We start from the raw sequence: 14223 nt of genomic DNA on the forward strand, positions 1-14223 counted from the left end.
GTCAGTACTGAGGGGATGCTGCCCTGTCACAGGGTCAGTACTGAGGGAGTGCTGCCCTGTCAGAGGGTCAGTACTGAGGGAGTGCTGCACTGTCAGAGGGTCAGTACTGAGGGAGTGCTGCACTGTCACAGGGTCAGTACTGAGGGAGTGCTGCACTGTCAGAGGGTCAGTACTGAGAGAGTGCTGCCCTGTCACAGGGTCAGTACTGAGGGTTAGTAGAGGGTGAGTACTGACGGAGTGCTGCGCTGTCAGAGGGTCAGTACTGAGGGAGTGCTGCACTGTCACAGGGTCAGTACTGAGGAAATGCTGCACTGTCAGAGGGTCAGTACTGAGGGAGTGCTGCACTGTCAGAGGGTCAGTACTGAGAGAGTGCTGCCCTGTCACAGGGTCAGTACTGAGGGTTAGTAGAGGGTGAGTACTGAGGGAGTGCTGCGCTGTCAGAGGGTCAGTACTGAGGGAGTGCTGCACTGTCAGAGGATCAGTACTGAGGAAATGCTGCACTGTCAGAGGGTCAGTACTGAGGGAGTGCTGCAGTGTCAGAGGGTCAGTACTGAGGGAGTGCTGCAGTGTCAGAGGGTCAGTACTGAGGGAGAGCTGCACTGTCAGAGGGTCAGTACTGAGGGAGCGCTGCACTGTCAGAGGGTCAGTACTGAGGGAGTGCTGCACTGTCAGAGTGACATTACTGAGGGAGTGCTGCACTGTCAGAGGGTCAGTACTGAGTGAGTGCTGCATTGTCAGAGGGTCAGTACTGAGTGAGTGCTGCATTGTCAGAGGGTCAGTACTGAGGGAGTGCTGCACTGTCAGAGGGTCAGTACTGAGGGAGTGCTGCATTGTCAGAGGGTCAGTACTGAGGGAATGCTGCACTGTCAGAGGGTCAGTACTGAGGGAATGCTGCACTGTCAGAGGATTAGTACTGAGGGAGTGCTGCACTGTCAGAGGGTCAGTACTGATGGAATACTGATGATCAAATGTGAACGACAGATTCCTACACAGACCTCTGAACCTGTGGGACTCTCATTGTGTTTTGTCAACATTCAGGGTTAGGTGGATGGTGAAAGTGGGTTTGGGGAGATGGTGGGCACGCGTGATTACAACTGTTTTTTCATGTTGAGGGTAAATGTCAACATGGAGAGGGAATGCTGGCGGATTCGCTGTTGTAATGACTGTATTTCACATCGCACGCGGGAAGCTCGAGCGATGAGAACACTCCGTGTTGGTGAGCACTTCCTGGGCTTTGCAATGCCCTGGGCTCTGCCTGAGGTGAAACACTTCCTGACTTGGGGCAATATCGCCGTTGTAATAGGAAGCGCCTGACCTCCCACTCGCACTGCTACCTCTTATGAAACAGTCCAAGCAAGTATTTCCAACCGTTTAAATTATTTCTGCTTCAATATTCATATCAAACAGAGCTGACCATATATTAAAGGTAAACTCACATTAGAGAGAACCTCATGTTGGTAATTCATGTGATCTCATTGTGGATCATACAATTGGACAACACGGTAGCACTGTGGTTAACACAGTTGCTTCTCAGGTCCAGGGTCCCAGGTTCAATTCCCAGCTTGGGTCACTGTCTGTGCGGAGTCTACACGTTCTCCCCGTGTCTGTGTGGGTTTTCTCCGGGTGCTCCGGTTTCCTCCCACAGTCCAAAAATGTGCAGGTTAGGTGGATTGGCCTTGATAACTTGCCCTTAGGATCCAAAAATGGTTAGGTGGGATTACGGGGATAGGGTGGAAGCGTGGGGATAGGGTGGAGGTATGGGCTTGGGTAGGGTGCTCTTTCCAAGGGCCGGTGCAGACTTGATGGGTCGAATGGCCTCCTTCTGCACTGTAAATTCTATGATTCTATGATTCTAACCATGGGATGGTTACAGAACAGAAGGAGGCCATTCAACCAAGCATCTGTATGCTGGCTCTCAAGTCCCACTTCCCCACCTTTTTCCCATAGCTCTGCAAAGCTTTTCTTTCAGGTAATGATCCCATTATCTTTTGAAAGCTCTGATTGGCAGCTCTTCGGCAAAGTTCTTCATTTCCTGTTCAGGTTAATTTCTTTTGTGGCTCCAAAATCCAGAGATTCCTTACAATGCAGATGGAGGCCATTCAGTCCATGGAATCTGCACCGACCCTCTGAAAGAGCCCCCAACCTCAGCTCACTCCCCCATCCTATCCCTGTTAACACATCTAACCTTCACATCTTTGGACACTAGCGGACAATTTAGCATGGCCAATCCACCTAACCTGCACATCTTTGGACACTAGGAGACAATTTGGCATGGCCAATCCACCTAACCTGCACATCTTTGGACATTAAGGAAAAACATAGCATGGCCAATCCACCTAACCTGCACATCTTTGGACACTAAGGGACAATTTGGCATGGCCAATCCACCTAACCTGCACACTTTTAGATACTAGGGGACAATTTGGCATGGCCAATCCACCTAACCTGCACATCTTTGGACACTAGGAGACAATTTGGCATGGCCAATCCACCTAACCTGCACATCTTTGGACATTAAGGAAAAACATAGCATGGCCAATCCACCTAACCTGCACATCTTTGGACACTAAGGGACAATTTGGCATGCCTAATCCACCTAACCTGCACATCTTTGGACACTAGGGGACAATTTGGCATGGCTAATCTACCTAACCTGCACATCTTTGGACACTAAGGGACAATTTGGCATGGCTAATCCACCTAACCTGCACATCTTTGGACACTAGGGGACAATTTGGCATGCCTAATCCACCTAACCTGCACATCTTTGGACACTAGGGGACAATTTAGCATGGCCAATCCACCTAACCTGCACATCTTTGGACACTAAGGGACAATTTGGCATGGCCAATCCACCTAACCTGCACATCTTTGGACACTAAGGACAATTTGGCATGGCCAATCCACCTAACCTGCACATCTTTGGACACTAAGGGACAATTTGGCATGGCTAATCCACCTAACCTGCACATCTTTGGACACTAGGGGACAATTTGGCATGGCCAATCCACCTAACCGGCGCATCTTTGGACACTAAGGGACAATTTGGCATGGCTAATCCACCTAACCTGCACATCTTTGGATACTGGGGGACAATTTGGCATGGCCAATCCACCTAACCTGCACATCTTTGGACACTAAGGACAATTTGGCATGGCCAATCCACCTAACCTGCACATCTTTGGACACTAAGGGACAATTTGGCATGGCTAATCCACCTAACCTGCACATCTTTGGACACTAGGGGACAATTTGGCATGGCCAATCCACCTAACAGGCGCATCTTTGGACACTAAGGGACAATTTGGCATGGCTAATCCACCTAACCTGCACATCTTTGGATACTGGGGGGCAATTTGGCATGGCCAATCCACCTAACCTGCACATCTTTGGATACTGGGGGGCAATTTGGCATGGCCAATCCACCTAACCTGCACAGTTTTGGAATCCATTTCCTTACCTCACCACCCCGCTGAGCTCTTTATTGCGAGGAAGTGCACTTCTTCAACATTTATCTCCAAGTTCAAGACAGTAAAAAGACATTATGAACATAGGAACAGGAGGAGGACATTCAGCCTGCTCCCCCTTTCAATACAAGCTCATTGGACACTTTGGTGCCTTTCACACCTGTTATCCCTGTAACCTTTTATGTTATTTCCATAGTCATTTCTATGGTAGCTGAATTATTAAATTTGAATACATAATAAATTACCTTCCCCCACGTGTGATAGCCTCAGATCATTTTAAAAGAGGAGTGTTTCTGCACCATTCCATATTGTGGAAATCGGCTGTCAGTTCCTCAACATCAAAATATTATTAAACCTGGATCCTGAATGGGTCCAAGCAGAGGTATGAAAGGTTGTAAGGTAAAGAAGTAACTTCAGTATATGAATCGAGATTTTCAAAAGCGACTTGGATCATTATCTGAGGAGAAATAATATGCAGGAGTACAGGGGAATGGGAGGGAAATGGCATCAGACAAATTGCTCTTGCAAAGGGCTAACACAGACACAACAGGCTGAATGGCTTCCTTCTGTGCTGTAATAATAAAAAGTAAGAAATATTAAATACAAATTAATCATGTTTGGCCCTTGGCTGCCCAATAATTACAGTCACTAGGGTTGTAAATGTAAACACGATTGTTTTTTATTTAATTACAAGAACTATAATGAAATATGCAGCAAATAAAACTGGTTAACTATTATCTAATTCCTGGGCAGCACGGTGGCACAGTGGTTAGCACAGTTGCCTCACGGTGCTGAGGTCCCAGGTTTCATCCTGGCTCTGGGTCACAGTCCGTGTGGAGTTTGCACATTCTCCCCGTGTTTACATGGGTTTCGCCCCTACAACCCAAAGATGTGCAGGCTAGGTGGATTGGCCACGCTAAATTGCCCTTTAATTGGAAAAAATGAATTGGGTACACTAAATTAAAAAAAAAAACTATTATCTAATTCCTGACTTCTGGTGCAGCCACATTTTAGGTGGTTCCCCAGCAGACTCCGATACTTCGGGTTTTTTGTCAATTTCAAAGGGAATTTCCAGGATAGCTTTGGACGGCCTGGCAGAACAAACAGCCGGGAATTGGGGGAAAGTCGAAATTGACATTGAAGAGGGGCGGAGGTGTGAATTGTCAGGCATCGAGCACGAGCAAGGACTCAACAAAGATGGTGGGGCAAGTGGCCATGCCCATCACCCTCGATATGATGGCGGGGGCTGATGGAAAAAGAGTTAAAGAAATTTGGTGGGGAGATGGATGAACGGTGGTGGGTAAAGACCAAACGGGATTTGTCAAGGGGCGGAGGTTGACGGCAAACGTGGGACATCTATTGAACGTTGTCCTTACCTGGGGGGGAAGGTCGAGTTCTGCAGATCATGATTTTGCTTGATGCGGAGAAAGCGATTGACCGTGGAGAATGGGACTATCTGTTTGCGATAGTTGGATTTGGTCCAGGTTCTGTACTGCGGGTGTGTCTGTTGTATGCGGCCCCATTTGCCAGTGGTTGCACTAACAAAGTGACTTCTGACCTCTTTGTTGTTTGCACTAGCAATAGAGCCACTAGCCATGGCCCTGATATCCTCGAGAGTATGGGAGGGAATAGAGGAGGGGTGAAGCACAAAGTCTCACTATACATGAGAGAACCGGAGGAATCAATGGGTAACATTATGGGAATCTTGCAGAATTTGGGGGCCTTTTCTGGTTAAAAGCTAAATATAAGAAAGAGTGAATACTTTGTGGTTGGGGTGCCGAGGCAGAGAAGGGAGTTAGGGGAGTGCCGTTCCAGATTTCTGTAAGACATTTTCGGTACTTGGGGGTCCAGCTAGCAAGGGACTGGGGGAAGCTCCGGAGGTTGAATTATACAAGCCTGGTGGAGAAAGTCAAGGTTGGTCTGCAAAGATGGAGCGGTCTTCCATTATCCCTGGCGGGCTGAGTGTAATCGGTTGACATGACCGAGATTCTAATTTTTATTCCAGTGCCTCTAAGGCATTTTTTAGAGAGATTGACCAGCTGATGACTGGGTTTATTTGGGTGGGTAAAAGCCCGAGGATCAGGAGGACGGTGCTCCAGATGCACAGACAAGTAGGGGACTTGATCTTGCCAATCTTTCAATACAACTACTGGGTGGATAATGCTGAAAAGGTGCTAGAGTGGTACGGGGACTCGGAAGAGCTTTGCGTCTGGGTGAAAGCAGAGTCTGCCTAGGGGCATTGGTAATGGCTCTATTACCGCTGGGGCTGAAGAAATACTCGGCTCATCCGGTGGTAGTGGCGAGGTTAAGAATTTGGAAGCAACCCCGCCAATATTTCAAATTGAGGCCTGCCTTAAGGCTAACCCCCATCTGTGGGAACCAGCTATTTGAGCCTGCTAGGTCGGAGGGGAAGTTTAGGGAGTGGAGGGAAAAGGGTTTGAAGAAGGTGGCAGATGCATTTTTAGAGGGTTGGTTAGCTAGCCTGGGGAACTGAAGTAGATACTGATGGGTTCAGCTATCTCCAAGTGCGTAGCTGAATCAAAAAGTACTTCTCTGCCTTTCCAGTGAAGCAGCCTTCTATCTTGCTTGAGAGGATCTTATCCTGCTCAGGAGGAAAGAACAAGTTGGGTCTTCACCAACAGATAGTTGGGGAGGTGATGTACTTGGTTGAGGGGGTGAAGGTAAAGTGGAAGGAGGAACTGGGACTGATTTTGGAGGAGTAGGTTTGGAGCGAAGCACTGAGGAGGGTGAACATGACCTCGTCCTGTGCGAGGCTGAGTCTCATCCAGCTAAAAGTGGTGTTCCAGGCTCACCTCACCAAGGCTAGAATGAGTTCGGTTTTTGAAGGGATGGATGATAGGTGTGTTCGGTGTTTGGGGGGCCTGGTGCACCACACACACATGTTCTGGTTTTTCTCAACGCTAGTGGGCTTCCGAGGTCCTTTTTTGAGACTATGTCGGCAATCCCGAACATTAGATTGGAACCTTGCCCATTAGTGGCGATTTTGATGGTTTTAGTTGTGCCAGAGCACCGGATGGGGGTGGGGCAGGTCTTTGCTGGCAAGGAGGCGGATCCTCTGGGGCTGGAGGGCACTTACCCCGCCAGGCACCTCGGCGTGGCTCGGTGGCTTGTTGTCATTTCTACACCTCGAGAAGGTTGTTACCATGAGATGGTCAGTGGGTTTTACCATAAATGACAACTGTTTATAATGTACTTTAAAGAGCTGGGCTTATTAACTAAGTTAGACTATTGCAGGGAAGATGGGAGTGGGGGAGTGGGTTCTTACTGTTTAATTGTTATTCTGTGTTATTGCATGTATTTTATATAAATTCCTACAAATAATAATAAAAATATTTCCCCCCAAAATCTATGATCTAATTTCCCGCTTTAGAACATAGAACATAGAACATTACAGCGCAGTACAGGCCCTTCGGCCCTCGATGTTGCGCCGACCTGTGAAACCACTCTAAAGCCAATCTACACTATTCCCTTATCGTCCATATATCTATCCAATGACCAGTTGAATGCCCTCAGTGTTGGTGAGTCCACTACTGTTGCAGACAGGACATTCTATGCCCTTACTACTCTCTGATTAAAGAACCTACCTCTGACATCTGTCTTATATCTATCTCCCCTCAATTTAAAGCTATGTCCCCTCGTGCTAGACATCACCATCTGAGGAAAAAGGTTCTCACTGTCCACCCTATCCAATCCTCTGATCATCTTGTATGCCTCAATTAAGTCACCTCTCAACTTTCTTCTCTCAAACGAAAACAGCCTCAAGTCCCTCAGCCTTTCCTCATAAGATCTTCCCTCCATACCAGGCAGCATTCTGGCAAATCTCCTCGGCACCCTTTCCAATGCTTCCACATCCTTCCTATAATGCGGCGACCAGAATTGCACGCAATACTCCAAATGCGGCCGCATCAGAGTTTTGTACAGCTGCAACATGACCTCACGGCTCCGAAACTCAAACCCTCTACCAATAAAAGCTAACACACCGTACGCCTTCTTAACAACCCTCTCAACCTGGGTGGCAACTTTCAGGGATCTATGTACATGGACACCGAGAGCTCTCTGCTCATCCACACTGCAAAGAATCTTACCATTATCCCAGTACTCTGTCTTCCTGTTATTCTTTCAAAATGAATCACCTCACACTTTTCAGCATTAAACTCCATTTGCCACCTCTCAGCCCAGCGCTGCAGCTTATCTATGTCCCTCTGTAACTTGTAACATCCTTCCGTACTGTCCACAACTCCACCGACTTTAGTGCCATCTGTAAATTTACTCACCCATCCTTCTACGCCCTCCTCCAGGTCATTTATAAAAATGATAAACAGCAGTGGCCCCAAAACAGATCCTTGTGGTACACCACTAGTAACTGAACTCCAGTCTGAACATTTCCCATCAACCACCACCCTTTGTCTTCTTCCAGCTAGCCAATTTCTGATCCAAACTGCTAAATCACCCTGAATCCCATGCCTCCATATTTTCTGCAGGATCCTACCGTGGGGAACCTTATCAAATGCTTTATTGAAATCCATATACACCACATCAACTGCTTTACTCTCATCCACCTGTTTGGTCACCTTCTCAAAGAACTCAGTAAGGTTTGTGAGGCACGACCTACCCTTCACAAAACCGTGTTGACTATCTCTAATCAAATTATTCCTTTCCAGATGATTATATATCCTATCTCTTATAAACCTTTCCAAAATTTTGCCCACAACAGAAGTAAGGCTCACTGGTCTATAGTTACCGGGGTTGTCTCTACTCCCCTTTTTGAACAGGTCTATCCTCCAGTCTTCTGGCACTATTCCTGTAGACAAAGATGACTTAAAGATCAAAGCCAAAGGCTCAGCAATCTCCTCCCTAGCTTCCCAGAGAATCCTAGGATAAATCCCATCTGGCCCAGGGGACCTATCTATTTTCACACTTTCCAGAATTGCTAACACCTCCTCCTTATGAACCTCAAGCCCTGCTAGTCTAGTAGCCTGAATCTCAGTATTCTCCTCAACAACATTGTCTTTTTCCTGTGTGAATACTGTTTATTTAGCACCTCTCCTATCTCCTCGGACTCCACGCACAACTTCCCACTACTGTCCTTGACTGGCCCTACTCTTACCCTAGTCATTCTTTTATTCCTGACATATCTATAGAAACCCTGAGGGTTATCCTTGATCCTACCCGTATCAGCCTCCCCGAACAGGTGCCGGAATGTGGCGACTAGGAGCTTTTCACAGTAACTTCATTTGAAGCCTACTTGTGACAATAAGCGATTTTCATTTCATTTCAATTTTTCATTTCAAGACTTCTCATGTCGCCTCCTGGCTCTTCTTAGCTCTCTCTTTAGGTCCTTCCTAGCTAACTTGTAACTCTCAAGCGCCTTAACTGAACCTTCATGTCTCATCTTTACATAAGCCTCCTTCTTCCTCTTGACAAGTGTTTCGACTGCTTTAGTAAACCATGGTTCCCTTGCTCGACCACTTCCTCCCTGCCTGACAGGTACATACTTACCAAGGACACGCAGTAGCTGTTCCTTGAACAAGCTCCACATTTCCATTGTGCCCATCCCCTGCAGTTTTCCTCTCCATCCGATGCATCCTAATTCTTGCCTTATCGCATCATAATTGCCTTTCCCCCAGATATAACTCTTGCCCTGCGGTATATACCTCTGCCTTTCCATCACTAAAGTAAACATAATCGAATTGTGGTCACTATCACCAAAGTGCTCACCTACGTCAAAATCTAACACCTGTTCTGGTTCATTACCTAGTACCAAATCCAATATGGCCTCGCCTCTGATTGGCCTATCTACATACTGTGTCAGGAAACCCTCCTGCACACATTGGACAAAAACGGACCCATCTAAAGTACTCGAACTATAGCGTTTCCAGTCAATATTTGGAAAGTTAAAGTCCCCCAGCAGGTGGGGGGCAGGTGGGGGGCAAGCTTTAACTTGCCCCCCACCCTCTACACACACACAAGACAGACAAACACAGAGGGTAAGAAAGGGGTAATAAAAAGTAAAAGGGGAAAAGAGTCTTTGTGTCAGATGGCTGTTTCCAGCACCTTTCTCCTCTTCAAACTCTACTTTCAGTTTGAGGCTTAGCTGTAGATTCATTTACACCTCAGTAATTTCAGAAACACAGCACTCACAGGCTTTCTGGAGAGAGAGTAAGGGGTGTCCTGGTCTTTCTTTGCCTGTAATAGTTTTCCTGTAGATTTACTCATTCAGGTTCTCTACTGTTTCAGGAAGACAGCAGTCACAGCCTTTCTGGAGAAAACATGGGGTGAGAGAGAGAGAGAGAGAGAGCCCTTGTCCCTGTGCTTCCAGGAGTCAAACTAAGCTCCTTGGGACTCTGAAAATCATTCCACTGGGATGTGATGCAATCACTACCTGTTACCTTCAGAGTGCAGCCTTTTGGGCCAATTTAATAGCCCCCAGCCAATAAATCAAACCGAGATCCACCCCATATCTCCCTTTGGTGCCGAAAAGTCTGATGCTCCTGTTCAAACTAGCAGAATCTAGCAGAGCGTTCTCTCCTGTAACTTCTGAATTCCTTGTTCTCTCTGCTGCTTGACTTAAAGATAGATGTCCATTAATCATCCATGGATCAAAAATCATAACGGCAAAATAAAAGAAAGGAGAAATAAGGGAATAAACATGAAGCACCCTACAATTTCCAGGAGAAAAGAATCATGTTTCAGTTTCTCTGTCAGAATTCTGGTTCAGTGTGAAGACTAAATGCCCTGACATTACACTTACATGCTCTGAAAGTGATAGTTCCTTTTTTCAGTCTATATTTGTGTGAAGCTGGATCTAGTGCACGTCTCTGCATCAAATCTCAATATTGGTCAACCCTGGATGTCATATCTAAGGTTAGGTGTACAAGATCAACTATAAGGCCAGATTTTGAGAAACGTTGTTGTAACATGCATGCCCATGTGCCTCATTAGACCCAGTGAGTGTAGAAATGATAACAATTTTACAAAATACTTGATTTGCATATTTATATGTTGATCTATAATATGCCATTTTTAATAATTACAGAAAACTTTGTGTTACCCAGCACTCCATATAAGTGAAGATTCCATAGAACCCCTACAGTGCGGAAAGAGGCTATTTGGCCCATCGAACGTGCACCGACCCTCTGAAAGAGCACCCTGCCTAGACCCACTCACCCCGCACTATCTCTGTAACCCAGTAACTTCACCTAATCTTAGGACACTAAGGGGCAATTGATCATGGCTAATCCACCACCTAACCTGCACATTTTTGGACTGTGGGAGGAAACCGGAGCACCCGGTGGAAATCCACGAAACACTGGGAGAACAGACACCACACAGACACCCGTGGTCGGAATTGAACCCGCTGTCCCTGGCGCTGTGAGGCAGCAATGCTAACCACTGTGCCATCGTGCCGCTCATCACTCTACCAACTGGAATTCTCTACCTGGGGTCCAAAAACATCCCAGACCCCCCCGGCACGACGAGGCAAGCTTCTGGTAGAGCCACTGATAGTCCTTCTTGTTTGTAGCTGCCATTGTAATCTTTACTTCCCTACTGAATTAATTCTAAACCCCATCCCGCAATTATGAACCGGGACTCTCTGTCGCGAGTCCGCCCCGCTACCGCTGTTAGCACGGACGGAGAATTTGGCGTGCCGTTCACTGGCGGCCGGATTCTCTGCTCTCACTGTTTGTCGATGGGATTTCCCATTGAAGCCACCCCATCCTGCTGGGAAACCCGCGGACAGGGGTGTGCTGCTGGCAGACCAGAGATTCCCACTGTCATGTTCTGTAGACTGGCCGAAGTGAAAGAGGTACTGCAGAACATGTAGTTTGAAATAATTTATTATGGAAAAATCTGTGATAAGATAACAAGGATAAACGAACTAACAAACAACTAACACTAAACAACTCTTGTGGAACTACTGCAAATAGGTATACCTCCCAGCACGATTAACGCCTGACTCGCAGATCACATGGTGACATGATGAGTTTGCAATGCCACCTAGTGGTCGGAAGCCGTGCAGAACATCATACCCGCCACCAGCGAAAGGAGGGAGAATTCGGCCAATGGTACCCAAGAAACTAGAGAAAAGCCATGGTGAGAAACACAGAGGAGTAATGTTGACATTAAAGCAAAAAATTGACATCTATAAGTATTGAAAAGGATGAGAATCAGAAGCAGCTGATGAAAGAATCTAGTGTTGGTTAGAGTGTAGCTATAACTCTAATTATAGTGATAATATAACGTAAAATGATTCGAGAGGGTGTCCAGAAAAATGTCTTCATCCAGGAGTGGTGGCTGTCTGGAATTTCATTGAAAAGATACCTGGTTTTGCACCTGAGGCTCTGTAACCTGCGAGGCTTTGGGCTGGGTACTGAAAGGTGCGATTCCAATGGGTGACTAGTATTCATTTTCAGCCGGTGCTGACAAGATGGACTGAATGGCCTCTTTCTGGTTTTTTTTCATGGTTCTATGGTTCATCCACAATAAACGATATCAGGGGTCATAAAGCACAAAAAGTTTCTTGTTCATTCCAAAGCTGCTGGAGGATGCCAGGCGACTAAGTTCCAGCAGCCTGTCAGCGTTTTATATGAAGTTTTCACTGATATGTTCGGGGGCTACCCCAATCTCCAACCCAATGCTCATTGTAAAGACAAAAATATTTATGAGGAAATGAAATTGACTGAATCATGCATATTTTCCAGTGGTTTTAAACATCCATCGCAGCATTAGAAAGTTAAATGTATCTGCTCAACAGGAGTCAGCTGAGTATCAAGCTGCAGAAAAATACTGCTAATTTTTTAACAAATTATTTGCTGCACATAATCCACCCTTTTGATTACATTTTTGAAGCAGACAGCGCTGGACAATACTGACAATGCTCGGCATATTCTACGTTAGAAGGTGCTAGTAAATCTGGAATAAAGATGGAATTACAATGTTTGTGTGTGAAAATGCAAAAATTGTTTCCCAGTGTTATGTTTTCAGACATGTCTGCTGACGAAGAAGGTTTTGAAGGACCTAATGTAAGGCCAAGGACAAATATTATTATCCAGAATTAGTAAGGAAACTCGCCACAGTCCTAGATGACCATAGGCTACTTTCCCTTTCGAGAGGGAGAGCTGACTGGCGGTGAATTAACCTGAGGATCACCACACCTCAGGGAGGGGCAAGGTTGAGAAGGCAGGACCTTCATGAGTAACCTCAGCTGGCACAGGAATTGAAACTGCGCTGTTGGCCTTGCTCTGCATCATGAATCAGCTGTCTAATTCTGAGGAGTATTTTGTGAGTACTTGATTACTATTTTAAACTTTTTTCTTTGATAGTTTCCATAGAATCGCCACAGTATAAAAGGAGGTCAGTCAGCCCATTGACACTAAGTGTCCAAAGATGTGCAGGTCAGGCGGACTGGTCATTCTAAATTATCCCTCAGTGTCCAAAGATGTGCAGGTTAGTTGGGGTTATGGGGATAGGGCAGGGGTGTGGGCCTAGGTAAAGTGCTCTTTCAGAGGGTCGGTGCAGACTCGATGAGCCGAATGGCCTCCTTTTGTACAGTAGGGATTGTATGATCATATCATAGAATTTACAGTGCAGAAGGAGGCCATTTGGCCCACCGAGTCTGCACCGGCTCTTGGAAAGAGCACCCTACCCAAGGTCAAATCCTCCACCCTATCCCCATAACCTAGTAACCCCACCCAACACTAAGGGCAATTTTGGACACAAAGGGCAATTTATCATGGCCAATCCACCTAACCTGCACATCTTTGGACTGTGGGAGGAAACTGGAGCACCCGGAGGAAACCCACGCACACACTGGGAGGATGTGCAGACTCTGTACAGACAGTGACCCAAGCCGGAATTGAACCTGGGACCCTGGAGCTGTGAAGCAATTGTGCTATCCACAATGCTACCGTGCTGCCCCTCAACCCTGCTCTGTCATTCAATGAAATTGTGGCTGACTTTGGCTGATTTGATGGCTACCTCATCTCACATTCCGCCTCATGCCAATAAACCTTGACTCCCATGTTAGTAAAGAATATATCTATCTCTGCCTTGAAAATATTCAATGACGCCCGCCTCCACTGCACTCTAAGGGAGAGAGATCTAAAGACACATGACACTCAGAGAGAAAAGACTCTTCTGATCTCTGTCTTAAATGAGTGACCCATTCTTTTTAAACTGTTTTGCTTAGTTCTAGTCCTTCCCACCCAGGAAATCATTATTTCAGCATTGACCCTGTCGAGTCATTTTAGAATCATTTAAGTTTCAAGAAGGTCACTTCTCATTCTTCTAAATTCCAATGGGTGTAGGCCCAGCCTGTTCAGCAAGATGTAGCATTAGTGAACCTTCTCTGAACTTCTGCTCATGCATTTAGAGCTATTCTCAAATAAAGAGACCAAATCTGTTCACAGAACTCTAGATATGACCTCAACTGGAATCAATAGGCCTGCTTTTATATTTCAATTATAGAATCATGGAATTTTACAGCATAAAAGGAGGCCATTCGGCCCATCGTGTCTCCACCGGCTCCAAAAAGAGATATCCAGCTAATCCCATTGTCCAGCCCTCTAAATTCATCATTTTCAAATATATATCCAGCTCTCCTTTGAAATCTATGGAATCCAGCTCCACCACTCTCCCAGGCAGCGCATTCCAAATCCCAACAACTCTCTGAGTAAAGAAGTTTCTCCTCATCTCACTCCTAGCTCTCTTGCTGACCATCTTGGAATTGTGACCC

At 46.3% G+C, this 14223-nt stretch overlaps 1 protein-coding gene across 2 annotated transcripts in view; it reads right to left on the reverse strand.

Moving 5' to 3' along the window:
- Window positions 1-14223, reverse strand: part of LOC140430934 (transcription factor PU.1-like) — a 308989-nt gene that overhangs the window by 16416 nt on the left and 278350 nt on the right. The gene's annotated exons all lie outside the window — the stretch shown is intronic.

This window comes from Scyliorhinus torazame, chromosome 10 (assembly GCF_047496885.1).
Source record: "Scyliorhinus torazame isolate Kashiwa2021f chromosome 10, sScyTor2.1, whole genome shotgun sequence".
Taxonomy (NCBI): domain Eukaryota; kingdom Metazoa; phylum Chordata; class Chondrichthyes; order Carcharhiniformes; family Scyliorhinidae; genus Scyliorhinus; species Scyliorhinus torazame.